Raw genomic sequence first — 12,552 nt, forward strand, 5'->3', positions numbered from 1 at the left:
TAATTAATATCTAGAATGTCGCTGTGGTCGTGGGTTTACAACCCTTCATTGGTTTTGCGAGACCACGATGGGACTCTGTTGAGCTCCCAGCAGCTGCAGTCAGCTGCCTCATTCAGCAGGGATTTGGAAAGCCATCCAACTCATCTGCTCTATGAGAGTGAGTCAGTGAGCAGGACATACTTTATCCGTGGCTAAGGATATGAGGAATCGCTTTGTGTACACGACCCCCTGGAGCCTGTTGCCAGTTGTGCTCCACAAGTGTGTTGTTGGAAGTGTGTGTGATGTGTGAATTTGTCTGCGTGCGTGCGTGTGCATGCATGTGTAGAAGGGACAGGATTCATGACAGAAAATCCATTGACCACTTGTCATTAGTCACCACCAGTCATTACAGACAACCAATGGGGGAAAAAGTGCTGACCTTGCAAGAATGGATTGTTGGGAAGTTCATCTGTCATGCATTTTCATCAGGACGAAGGCGGATTTTCTTTGGGGAGGGTGGTTAAATGATGACAATACAGTTGGTGAGGCAAACTGGTGATGGAGTGGCTGTGGTTTAAACCCCAGATGCTCTACGTGAATCAGCCTCTGGAGAGCAAAGGCAAACTTCTGGGAAAGAAGCACTGGAAAAGTTCTGAAAAGTCAGAAAAGATTCGGGAAAATTTCCTAACAAACAAAAGGCAGTGTTTTGTTTTGTTTTGATTTGCAACGAAGATCCTGAGGCAAAGAAGTCTGCATCTTTTCTATACCAAACGGCGCCTAATTTTGAATAATAAATGCATGCTCTATTTAGCATAAATGATGGAGTGTTATGCTATTTAGTATACAGTATTTGGTCTATATAAATTGAATGCTCAAAGGCAATACGGTATGCTAATATTTTGGGTTTGTGTTTCGAGGTCTGGTTATGAGAGCTGGGTACACAGTGACTCGACCGTTTTGAGACTGTATAGACACACGCATACACACTCAAAAGTTAAACGTTGTGTTTGACATCATTATTCTAAAATAACTTGTGTATTAAATTATAATTACAAATGTTTTTGTCCTCCATAACAAACCATATTTATTGCCAAGAAAACATAGAGGTGTACTAGGCTCTTTCACTCATTTCCCAGCAGTCTCATTTCCTTGGCTCTTCTCCCATCCTCACCATCTCATGCCTCTGACCCAGGCCAGCCGCTAAACATCTGGCTCTATTTACAGCTTCTCTGCTTGTGTTAGCTGTGATGTTATGACAGCCGAGTGACTGAAGAGATTATACTAAGAGGACATGCTGCTCCCCCCCCTCCATGTCTTCCTCTTCCACGGGTCAACGGTCCCGTTTGACTACGCTGCCATGGCCGCGTGGGTTGGCGGGGGGATGGTTATTAGGCAATGTGTTTGCAGCGCAGCTGTGCGCCTCCCGTTGTTTGACACACTGGGTCAGCACTGCTGTAGAACGCTTATGTTTTCTTTGTTTGTTCTCACAGGAAGTTTGCTGAGGATTGCAGAACTTTTTGGAGGAAAAAACCTCAAAGGGGGGTTCGTACCCCTGCCCACCCCTTTTTGGTCATCTTCAAAACTGCTACTCTGTCACGCCACTCCCCTCCATGACACCGCGGTCATCTCTGGAGATCAGTGGGATGAACTGAAGATTAGTTGGATCCTCAGAAGCTCTATCCATCTATTGAGAGAATAAAAACGCCACCCAAAAACAGACGGTAAGCTTTATTTTTGAACGTCTTATATCTGTTGTACGTCCTTCAGCAACTGTACTAAAACTTTCACAACTGTATAATGTCCTTCCACACTGTCATATGATTTATTACATTAGTTTATGACGACAAAGATGAGTTGGCGATATGTAAATACTAGCGTTTGGACTTGCTTTTGTCTTCTCTCTTAAACCAAGCCATCCAGTCATAGACTTGCCATCACCACTCGTTACACCTACCGACTTTGAATTAAGATGACACTGAATGGGTGCTTGGCGGCATAGCCAGTTGGTGCACACAGACCACATGCTTCTTGTGAGCGCGAGGACCCGGTTTTGGATCCAACCCCTGTCTTGCCTTTGCGTATCTCTCCTCTCTCTCTGAATCTGCAATTGGCTTCTGTAATAAAGCATTCAGTACAAATGCCAAAATAAATATTAAAAAAAGAGTAAAAGAAGATAACGCTGAATGACATTATATTGGTGTACTATAATTTCAAGTTCCCAACCCTGCAAAGCTCAAATTAGCCACTGTAATGGATGAACGTGGCAAGCGAGCTGATTGTCTCCTAACGGCTTTCAGTATTAACACCGTGGCTGATTTGTATAAGCCTCCACTGGTCATGATTATTGAGTGCTATTTCTACAGTGAAGAAAATGATCTTCAGAGCTTTCAACCAAAGCTACACCTAACCCAGCCAGACCAAGGAACACTTGCTTAATGGAATGCTTTATGTAACAACACGGTTGTTTTTTGTAGTCTAAAATAGTTTTTTCCCTCCACAGGCGCTCTCTTTCGACTGTGATATGAGTGTGTAAGGGTTCACGTTGGAACACCCTTCCTTTCATGCTCTTTTCAAAGCACTGTCATTGTACTGTTATCCCTCTTTTGGCTGGCCGTATACATGCAACACGGGACCATTGTGCAGCAGTCAAAGTGAATGCAAGGCAACCAATCGCATTGCTGTTCATGAGCAGAGAGCTCGGTGTGAGGGGCGTGTGGAAAGGTTATATAGGGGTGATGTGTGGGAATTGGCCCAGTGGTGGCATGAGGGCCTGTGGCTGCATGGGCACTGATGTGGGCAGCCATTTTCTGCCCGTCATTGGTGACACAAAAATGTATCAAGTGGAGGAAGTGAGGGTGTGTATGAAACTGTAGTCGTCAAAAGTGGACGCATTCAGTACAGTAGGTGTGAAACATTATTAGACTGAACTATATAGAGGAACTTAAGTGCCAAAACTCTGAGTGAGTGAGCATGAGAGAGAGCAAGACTTTCTCTGGCATTGCTTTGGTATCTTCTCAGCCGCTCTCTTGACAATATAGGCCCTGTCTCCCTCCCACCATGAGTGAGGCACCAGTTTAAATGTGTGAGATTCTATTCATAACTTGAATGCCTTACTGAAAAACTTTGTTGTATACAAGACTATTCCTTGAACAATAGAAAAATAGCTTTTGGGGGGGGAATTGTACCCTATGCCCTTGTTGGCAAAGAAATGCACTGAGCTGTGAACATGTTCATTACTTCATTTGATTTAATAATAATAATAATAATAACAGCCAACAATAGCAACTTCAGGCATCTATTTTTTACGTTTTGGCTCTGTAGGAAGCAGAGTTGTCTAGAAGAGGGTCTGACTAAGTGTGTGTGTGTGTGTGTGTGTGTGTGTGTGTGTGTGTGTGTGTGAGTTTGTCTGTGCAGTTGTCTGGGGCAAATCTCGCACACCGCTGGACTGATCAACACAAAATGTCTTGTGCATGCTGTCAGTATCTCTTCATTAATTTCTTTCACATGTTTTATATTTTTCAAAATATTTCACTTTAATTTTATGATGGAAGTAAATGGCAGTGGAATTGGGCTGAAACCTTGCCCAAATCTGGAGTCATATACTGTATCATGGATGCAACATAGATGACTGTCATAGACTGGCTATATGAAGCCTGAGATCCACATGAAGCCACACTGTTAGACCCCGTTTTGTTATTTTCACTTTCAGTATTGAATTCCCCCAGGGATCAATAAAGTGAAATGCAATAAAAAATATAATATAATTTAATGCCCATATATTGTACATAATCACACACATCAAGTGTCTTGTCTTTTCTCCAGCCATCACTGAAAGGAAATGTTATTTTAAATCAGTATCACACTGAGCATGCTGCGGTCTTTACCGCACGGCTCTGCAGGAGGCCATCAGTCTTATCTGTGTGTCTGTGTATTTGTCCGGAGCTAATCTCGCAAACCGCTGGTCCGATCAACACCAAATTTCGTAGACACTGTCAGTAGGCTAAAATATACCTCTATTAATATACTTATTTATATTGTATGTTTGTTTGACTTTAATTTAATGATGGAAGTCAATAGGGCTCGGATCGGGCTGAAACTTTGCTCTAATTTGCAGTCATATCCTACCTCATGGATCTGTCATAAACGACTGACATCATAGATGCCTGACGTCACAGGCCGGCCACAATCCATTTTGGAGCCAGGCCATTCTGATGTGGATCGCGAGATGATTTCAATCATTATCATTTTTTTATTTCATTCCCTCTTCATTGCCAGAGATGAAGAGATTATTTTCAGTGCCCTCACTTTCCCATTCCTTCACTCGTCCCTACCCACCTTTTTCCCGGCGGTATCCTCTTCCTCATTGTTAAATGAGACCATGGCTACACTTGAATGTGCTGTGGCAAATTGGCACAGAGGAGGCAGATGGAGCTGGAGAGGGAGGCTGGCTGTCACACCGTTTGCCACGGTGACATGAATTGAACTCACCACGGCGGAGCAGCCACACATGCTCTACTTGCTTTGTGGGAGGGTAACACGCTGTATCCGTACGTTCCGTGCCACGCAGTACGCTACTGTACATGTCAGGAACCAAGACTTTCTATTTGCACAGCCTGCTATGTTTGCCATGTTTACCCCTGGTGCTCTGAACTGCTTGGCTGAAATTCCCCAGGGTGCTTTTCACTCAGATGTGATGCCTGGTGAGATAGTAGTTTGCCTACCAGTTGTGTTGCTGCTGATAAGACCTTATCCTATTGATGGGAACATATTCACGATCATGCATGGGTGAAGTGTTTGGTTAATGCATTAGCATGTCCTCACATTACCAACAAGTGGGCTTTGAATCATTTTTCAGTGTTAATTGGTGAGATTTTCTTTCCTTTAAAATCGGTGTGAACATTGTGGGCGGGAGGATGGGATAATTGCCAGCTTTAGCTCTACTTACCTGCAACGTGATGGGATCGCTTTCCCACACTGCCTTAATATTCAGTCAACACACAGGCACTAAGCTCCGGATATCGATCAGCAGATGTGATGCATCCCCCTGGAACTCCCCATCAGTAACCCAGTATCAGTGGACTCATCTGAGTGGGAGGATGCCGAAGGTCCCGGAACAGCCCGGACCACTAGAGACCAGTGGAGTTACTGGGAGATGAGAAAAATCAAGAGCACAGTTGCTGGATGGGTTGAACCCTCTCAGCTTTTCCTCTCAAGAATATCAAGTCAATGATCTTGTAATATTGATCTTAGTATTCATTCTTATTCAGCAGTGGCAAGACGAGCTTTGTAACTTAGATAAGAAGTATTGACTTTTCCTCTCAAACTTACCTCTCAGCTTAATGTTTGTACTTCAGTTCACAGGAACTTTTTGCTAGGTTGCTATGTTTTTTTCAAAGACTATTGCACCTCACATGGGAAAGCTAAAGTGTTCGGGGCTGTTTAAACGTCCAGCACAGAAATAAAGTACAAACCTCACAGCAGGGAATCTTTTATAATGTGTCCACACACTATTAGACACTCAAAATATTGGACTGGTTCAAGGCTGTTTCATGAACACAAATACTCACAAAACACACACACACACAGAGTTGGCAAGCTGTGAGGAGAAAAACAGAACTCCCCTTGTGATAACGGCTCATCCTCTGTCAGCACAAACCATTTGCAGGCCTCACTCCCCCTTAACTAGCAACTGTGTTTTTCACTCGCCACATTCATAGACCACACTCTCAGAACATACAAGTGCAAACTGTCGTGCACATTTAAAGACATGTGTTGCTGAATTGAAAAGAAATGCGCCTCTAAAACTGCATATCAACTTGTACATGGCGATATACTGTACAAGTGTATGTCACCAGGAATAAGGGCTGGGCAATTAACCAAAAATATATCGAAACTGATATTTAGAAGAACCAATTACCATTTTATAACAAAATAATAAATTTAGTTTAAAAAAGAAATCCTTGTACATCAACGAATCAACATCTATTAATCACTGAACCCTGCATTATACTTTGTTGTACAAAAATAGTGGAAAATAGCTGATTAACCTAATCACAATGCATCCGTTGGGAGCTCAGCTATTTTCACTATAAAAAAATCTTTCATTTATCGGAAACAAGGCAAAAGTTGAAATAATCGTAATAAGATTTTAAGTCATATTGCCCAGCCCTACCAAGAATTACTGACTGGTTATTTACAGCCAGCCTCACCTCTACTCTGCTTTTCTCCCTTTGCACGCTGCTCATTCAACTGCCAAGACAAAGACCTCAGGGAGGGACGTGTGTTGTGATTGTGCTTTACACCACCCTGGGGTGAATCTGTATGAGCACACAGGGTTTAAACTGTAGCTACAGTATTTCAAATAATGAGGAGTAGATCACTTAGAAACTAAAGCTTAGGTGAAAGTGAATAAGACTAAGACTGTCCTAAGGCTGCTTATAATTGCAATGCAAATTGGGGAAAGGGTCAACGGTTGAATCTATTTTTGTCCTAAACAACAGATGAAGGTCACAGAATTTTTCATCTGCTTGTATCTACTTTTGAGCTTGTCTCGAATTAAAAATAGTCTAATTTATGATAATTTTCTTTGCTAATGAATAATGCTTACTTTGAGGGCAAAACCGAATTAATTCAATTACTTCATAGTTCATATTTGCCCTTTAAAGTTGTCAATTCACATAACTCCTGAGCAAATATAAAATTGATCCATTTGGACAGTGGGCCAGCATCCAAACTACCTATCAGCTTTTTGATTTTTTAATATATATATATATATATATATATATATATATATATATATATATATATATATATATATATATATATATATATATATATATATATATATATATCCTGGAGCTTGCCTTGAGCATTTACTGTACATATCCACCTTGGCTTTAGCGTCCTAGAGAAATGACAAAAGCCCATTTTTGATCCAGCGTAGGTTGTGTCATATCTATGAACAAAAAGAGAAGATCCGCCCACCGTTGTAATGCTCCCAAAATAATGTAATAATCGAGCGGTCAAAGAATAACAACGTTTCGGCCTCTGTGGTCTTCGTCAGGTATACTTGTGTCATATCTATGTAATGAAGTTACTGTCAATATGGACAATACTGTCTTGTCTTGTATTATTGTCTGTATTTTCAGTATTGTAGGAGCCAGTCAGCTCAAATAGATTAGAAAACCATAAAGTGAACGTTTCTGTTTTTATTTTTCCCCCCATTTTCTTAAAAAAAAAAACAGCAATACATTTTAAGGACCCCAGGCCTGGCTGCAACTAAAAGGCTCACAGAGAAAAGAGCTGTATCGGCTCAAGCAAGCCTCAAATCTCTGGTCTTAAAGGACAGAATGTGCTCTGTCATTGAGAGCAGTGATTAAAAACTGTGTGTCACATTGGGGGCGGCAAAGAGCTTACATCCAGAATGAGCAGACATATGCAGTGCCAATCCCAGGAATCAAGGAAATTAAATTGTTGAGATTAAAGTCTCCGTCTCTGTGCAAGAATGCATGATTGCTGATTGTAGCTCATTTTAATTGTTTACATATTCTACGATACAGTATAATACAGCCACTGCTGCCAGTCTTTTTATTTGGTGTGTAGTTGGTTACTGTAGATCAAAAAATGAAACTATATCTCAGATTTTTAGACATAGTTTCACCAATCAATTTACAAGGTGACAAATTGGCACAAGTTGAAATGATCATTATTTAGGTTGTAACTACACCAGCAGCTTGTTGGATCCCAGTGTTTATTAGCTGGCACTTAAAGTCTCCCAGGGTTATCAGTTATACTAGAGAAAGTCTCCCAGGGTTATCAGTTATACTAGAGAACCATGTTAAAAACTGCAACTCCACTTTAAGAGACATCAGTTGCTGGTTTGGGGTTTTATGTGTCCTGACGCCCAGGGGTTGCTCTCAAATGGAATGTTTTGACAACTCAACCTCCTACTTCTAGTGATAGTGTATTGGTTCTTGCAACAATTCCTTTAAAAAAGGATTTGTCTTGATGGGTGTCAGTGTACAAAGTTCCAAAAAGAAAGTGCACAAAAAGAAACCAGAGTCATGAACAGTATACATTTAACAGAGTACGTGTTTATAGGCATTCGAATGATAAACAAGAATTATTCCTCCTAATATAAAATAAGTAGTTCTGGGCCAGTACTTTTCATTAATCCATTCAAACTGGGAAAGCATTTGTGTAACCACTTTCACCGTTATTTTATACTTTTGGCTATTCAAAAATAGCAGATCTACAAGCTCATACCGCATTATGAGCTTGTAGATCTGATTTCTTTTTTGCAAATCTAGTTTTTTTTTGCAAATCTTTGAATATATATTTCAAGTGAACATCTTTAACTCAAATCTTTGCTTCTAGGGGTCCCTGGAACAAAATATTTTCAGATGGGGGTCCGCGGCCAAATACTAAAAGTTTGAGAACCATTGATATATAGCAACATACGTTTTTTTCAACAACAAAAAAATTTTTGGACTTAGAAGACATTTGTAGAATCCCCAGAAGCAAAGATTAAAAAAAAATATATATATATGTATATGTATATGTATATGTATATGTATATGTATATGTATATGTATATGTATATATATATGTACATACTCATATAAAAATAAAATAAAATGGAAAAATAGAAGATCTACAAGCTCATAGCTTGTAGATCTGCTATTTTTTAATAGCCCAAAAAAATCTAAAAATGAAACGGATGCTTTCCCGGTTTGAATGGGTTAATCTGCGGAAAGCTACCACTCAAAAGGGTAAAGTCTGCATTTATATAGCACCTTTTTCCCAAAGAGCTTTCAGATATATGCATTACCTTCACACACATTTATACTGGAGGCAGCGATGCCAAACTCCACACTGCTCTTTGGGAGCAGTTAGGGGTTTCGCTGTGTTGCTCAAGGACACTTTGACATGATGGCAAGAGGAGCGGGGATCAAACGGGCAACAGCTGCTCTACCTCCTGAGTCACTGCTGCTTCCTCACTTCAGTAGTGACGCAGACAGGCTGTGAGCGTGTTGATTGGCTATTTCCGCTACTTGTGCGTGACACCGTCATATAAAATGGGTCATCCATTCATGAAAAAAAACGTAAAAAGATGAAATCCGAAAATACAAGGTTTCTGCCCGACAGCGACAATATGCTTTTCCCCAAAGCAATTTTTTAAATAGTATCCCTTGTTCACGGAAATACAGTGAGAAACACAATATAGGATTCTATACAGTTATATTTCATATCTCAGTTAGACTCTATTTGGAGTGTGAAGGCATTTTTTTTTTAGCGCTTACGATTATTGTCTTTTCAAAAGGATAGCCACTGAACAGGACTGCAATAAGTACAGTGATGCAAAATGAATATGTGAAAGTAATTATAGACTGTGAGTTGAATATTAATTCTTTGTCATTTCCAAACATGCTGTGTTTTAATGAAAGATATTAGCTTTATTTCATGTAATTAGCATACCTGATATGCTACAGTAGGTATAAGACAGGTGTTTGCATGCTTGAAAAACACTGCTAATTTTAGTAGGAATGGGAAACGCAAAGTCCCAATGGAAATCTGCCATAATTTCCAAAACATTATTTCCATCACATCATTTCCATCATGTCATTTCTGTCATGTCATTTCCACAACCAAATAATCATTTCCAAAGTTTGTAATTGCTTAATTAATGCAAGCCATCAGACGGGGAACATACCTAGCTGGAAAATAAAATAAAGTAATACTATCTAATATATAAACTGTACAAAAATGATCAGTTATTGTTTGATAACAAAACAACTTAAATGATAAAAGTGAGAGAAAAAACGTTTTTTTTTAATGTTCATTCCCCCCCCCCTGTATTTGTATATTTATTTGCATTAAGTATTTTAGTGTTTAACACAAGACTATCTTGAGGAGGCGGCTAGGTGGAGAGGGCTACAGTAACAGGAGAAGACCTCGGCAGACACTTGCCTCAGTGTATTGATTGGGCTAGACATCCAGACGACTGTTATAGCTACTGACACGGCTGGTTGGCCGACAGTCTCTCTATCCTCTGGCTCTCTCTCTCCGTTCTGGCTGTCTATTTCATTGTCTCTCTGTCTCTCTCCCTCTTTCTCTCTCTCTCTCTCAGGCTCTGGCTCTCAATCTCGTTCTGGCAGTCTCTCTCTATTTCTTTCTCTCTTTATCTCTATCTCTCTGGCTCTACTACTACTTGAAGGGAGCATTTTTGAATTTTACATGGCATGCTGACACAAAGCAAACAGATGCAGAAATAACCGTGCCGGACACACACACACACCCTCTTTGTCTGTCAGACATTTTGTGTGCCGTGGTATCAATATGTAACGACACAGACATACCAAGACCTTCCCACACACACAGTCTTCACATTACTACGTACATCCCACATAAACATTCTCTCTCTGACTTTCTCTCTGTCTCTGTGTCTCTCTCTCTCTCTCTCTCTCTCTCTCTCTGTGTCTCTCGCTCTCTCTCTCTCTCTCTCATACCGTCATGGTAGGAGATATCCTCACACACAGTCCTTATGTTACATGACATGTTGCTGCACACTGTCACTCACACACACACACACACACACACACACACAGACACAGACACAGACACAGACACACACACACACACACACACACACACACATTTGTCCCTCTAGTTCTAATGCACAGATACACACTCAGCTTCATGTCATGGCACACTCAGCTTCATGTCATGGCAGCCAAAAGAGTAATGGCTCCAGGTCTCTTTCTGAACACAGACTAATGAGAATCTCAAAACAGACAAGCAGAGTGCATTTATCACACACTCACACTTAATGGCACCTCCGCTTGGACTCAACAGTGCACTCGCACCCCCATCTAGCCCTGTTTGTCCTTTTGTTGTTCATTATTATGGCCACTTGCTCAAATGAAACGGAGGAGTAGGTGGAGGAGAACAAGAGAATCTAAGCCAGTGGTGATGAGTCTGGAGGCAACAAAGCTGCTGCTTCTTTCTTGGCATCCATCTTTTATTCTGGCTCCCCTCATGTGGATTGGTCTGGCTTCTTCTACATTATTCTCTTTGTATCTGCAGTGATGTACCACTGTCTCAGAAACTTCAAACTTCAACTTCAAAAAGCTGAGCGCATTAACACTGGAAGAGTCAGGGAATTGACAGAAAATGGTACACGTGCACTTTGACCTGCCCATGAAAAGGTTTGTTTTCTACATGTGGGAAGATGTATGAGCTTTCTACAATAGCTCTCGACCATAACGCACACCTCGAGAAAGAGTCTCAAGGCAAAACAATATTCAATTGTGATGAATATGAACTCTACACCTTACTTTAAACATTAGACGCATCAGCTGGGTCTTGGCGATTTAAAAAAATCCACAATCATTTGTTAGAATTTTCCCCCCTTTCCTTATACATTTGGAATAAAAGAAGGGGTAACAGTTAATAGGGTTCATGTCATGAGGGATTTGATCCAAGCCCTACAGGTACATTCATACTGTAATTCCAGAGGTGGTTCATGGTGGGCACCTGTTGGTGCCTTGTACACCTCTGAACAGTGCTACTGGAACCCACTTGTTTGAAAAAAGGAGTCAATCCACCCATGATCTTATAAGCAATAGCAAATGTGTGTCTTCCTCTGGAACTTTTATAATTTGCTGCTTGAACAGTGTGACATCCTTCATGCGATGCTTTTAATCATCTGTGGTCTTTGTGTGGAAGGAGAAGATGACCTGAGCCCTCATTAGATGGCCTTCTAAGCAGGCCTTGGTGCCCCTAATGACAGTTGGGAATTTAGCCTGTGATAACAGCTTATCCTCCTCTAAGTGCTTCAGGATCTATAGTATCTACACTAGGATCTGGGCCATGCATTAACAGCTCGGACACATTAGACACACACAAAGCACACCCAGCACTTAGACATTGCTATGCATTGCTTCTGCTGAGATGAGAAAGGTCTTGCGTGTCTGAAGGATAAATGGACTTTAATCAATGCTGTGATGAGCTCTAAGAGAGACAGAATTTGAGTTGGAGCTGTTGGGTTAGTTGGTGTGACCCACCGCCACCACCACCCCACACCACCCCCCACCCCTTGGTGCAATATTGAAGTATTGCACACATAAATGTATCACGCGTATAGAATATAGGTCCCAAAATGTGTTGTTGTTACAGTATAAACAACACTAGTGCGCCTCGTCACAGCAGTACGACAGTGATGATAATCTGGTGTTGGCTCTGATCATCAGTGTAGTTGTTGTTGGACCTGCTGGCCTGAAACTGAGTGGTGGAATTGATTGTCTGGCTGATTCCAGACCAGTGGGCTGTGAGACGTCGCCGTTCCTCCTCCCCTTTCTCAGTTAAGGGTGACTGGCTAGCCCCCAGCCTCTGTTCCGTGTCCCAAGGCCAGTTACATCAAGACAGCAAGCATTTGATACTACTTCAGACTGACATGATATAGCCTTAAGCCTATAGGAACAACAACATAATGCCTCCTATTCTATGACCTGCCCGTGGCCACTGACATTTCTTGGCTGAGAGAGAGATAGTTATAATATGAAATAAATGGAG

At 41.1% G+C, this 12,552-nt stretch overlaps 1 protein-coding gene across 2 annotated transcripts in view; it reads left to right on the forward strand.

The window, feature by feature from the left end:
* The window catches only part of sema6cb (semaphorin 6Cb), a 134,080-nt gene that overhangs the window by 56,800 nt on the left and 64,728 nt on the right, over positions 1 to 12,552 (forward strand). For both annotated transcript variants that reach the window (XM_080427438.1, XM_080427439.1), the window contains exon 3: positions 1,470 to 1,700. The gene's annotated coding sequence lies outside the window, so the exon portion shown is untranslated. The remainder of the gene's footprint in view (positions 1 to 1,469; positions 1,701 to 12,552) is intronic.

This window comes from Gymnoscopelus braueri, assembly GCF_963280865.1.
Source record: "Gymnoscopelus braueri genome assembly, chromosome: 4".
In the NCBI taxonomy this organism is placed as follows: Eukaryota; Metazoa; Chordata; class Actinopteri; order Myctophiformes; family Myctophidae; genus Gymnoscopelus; species Gymnoscopelus braueri.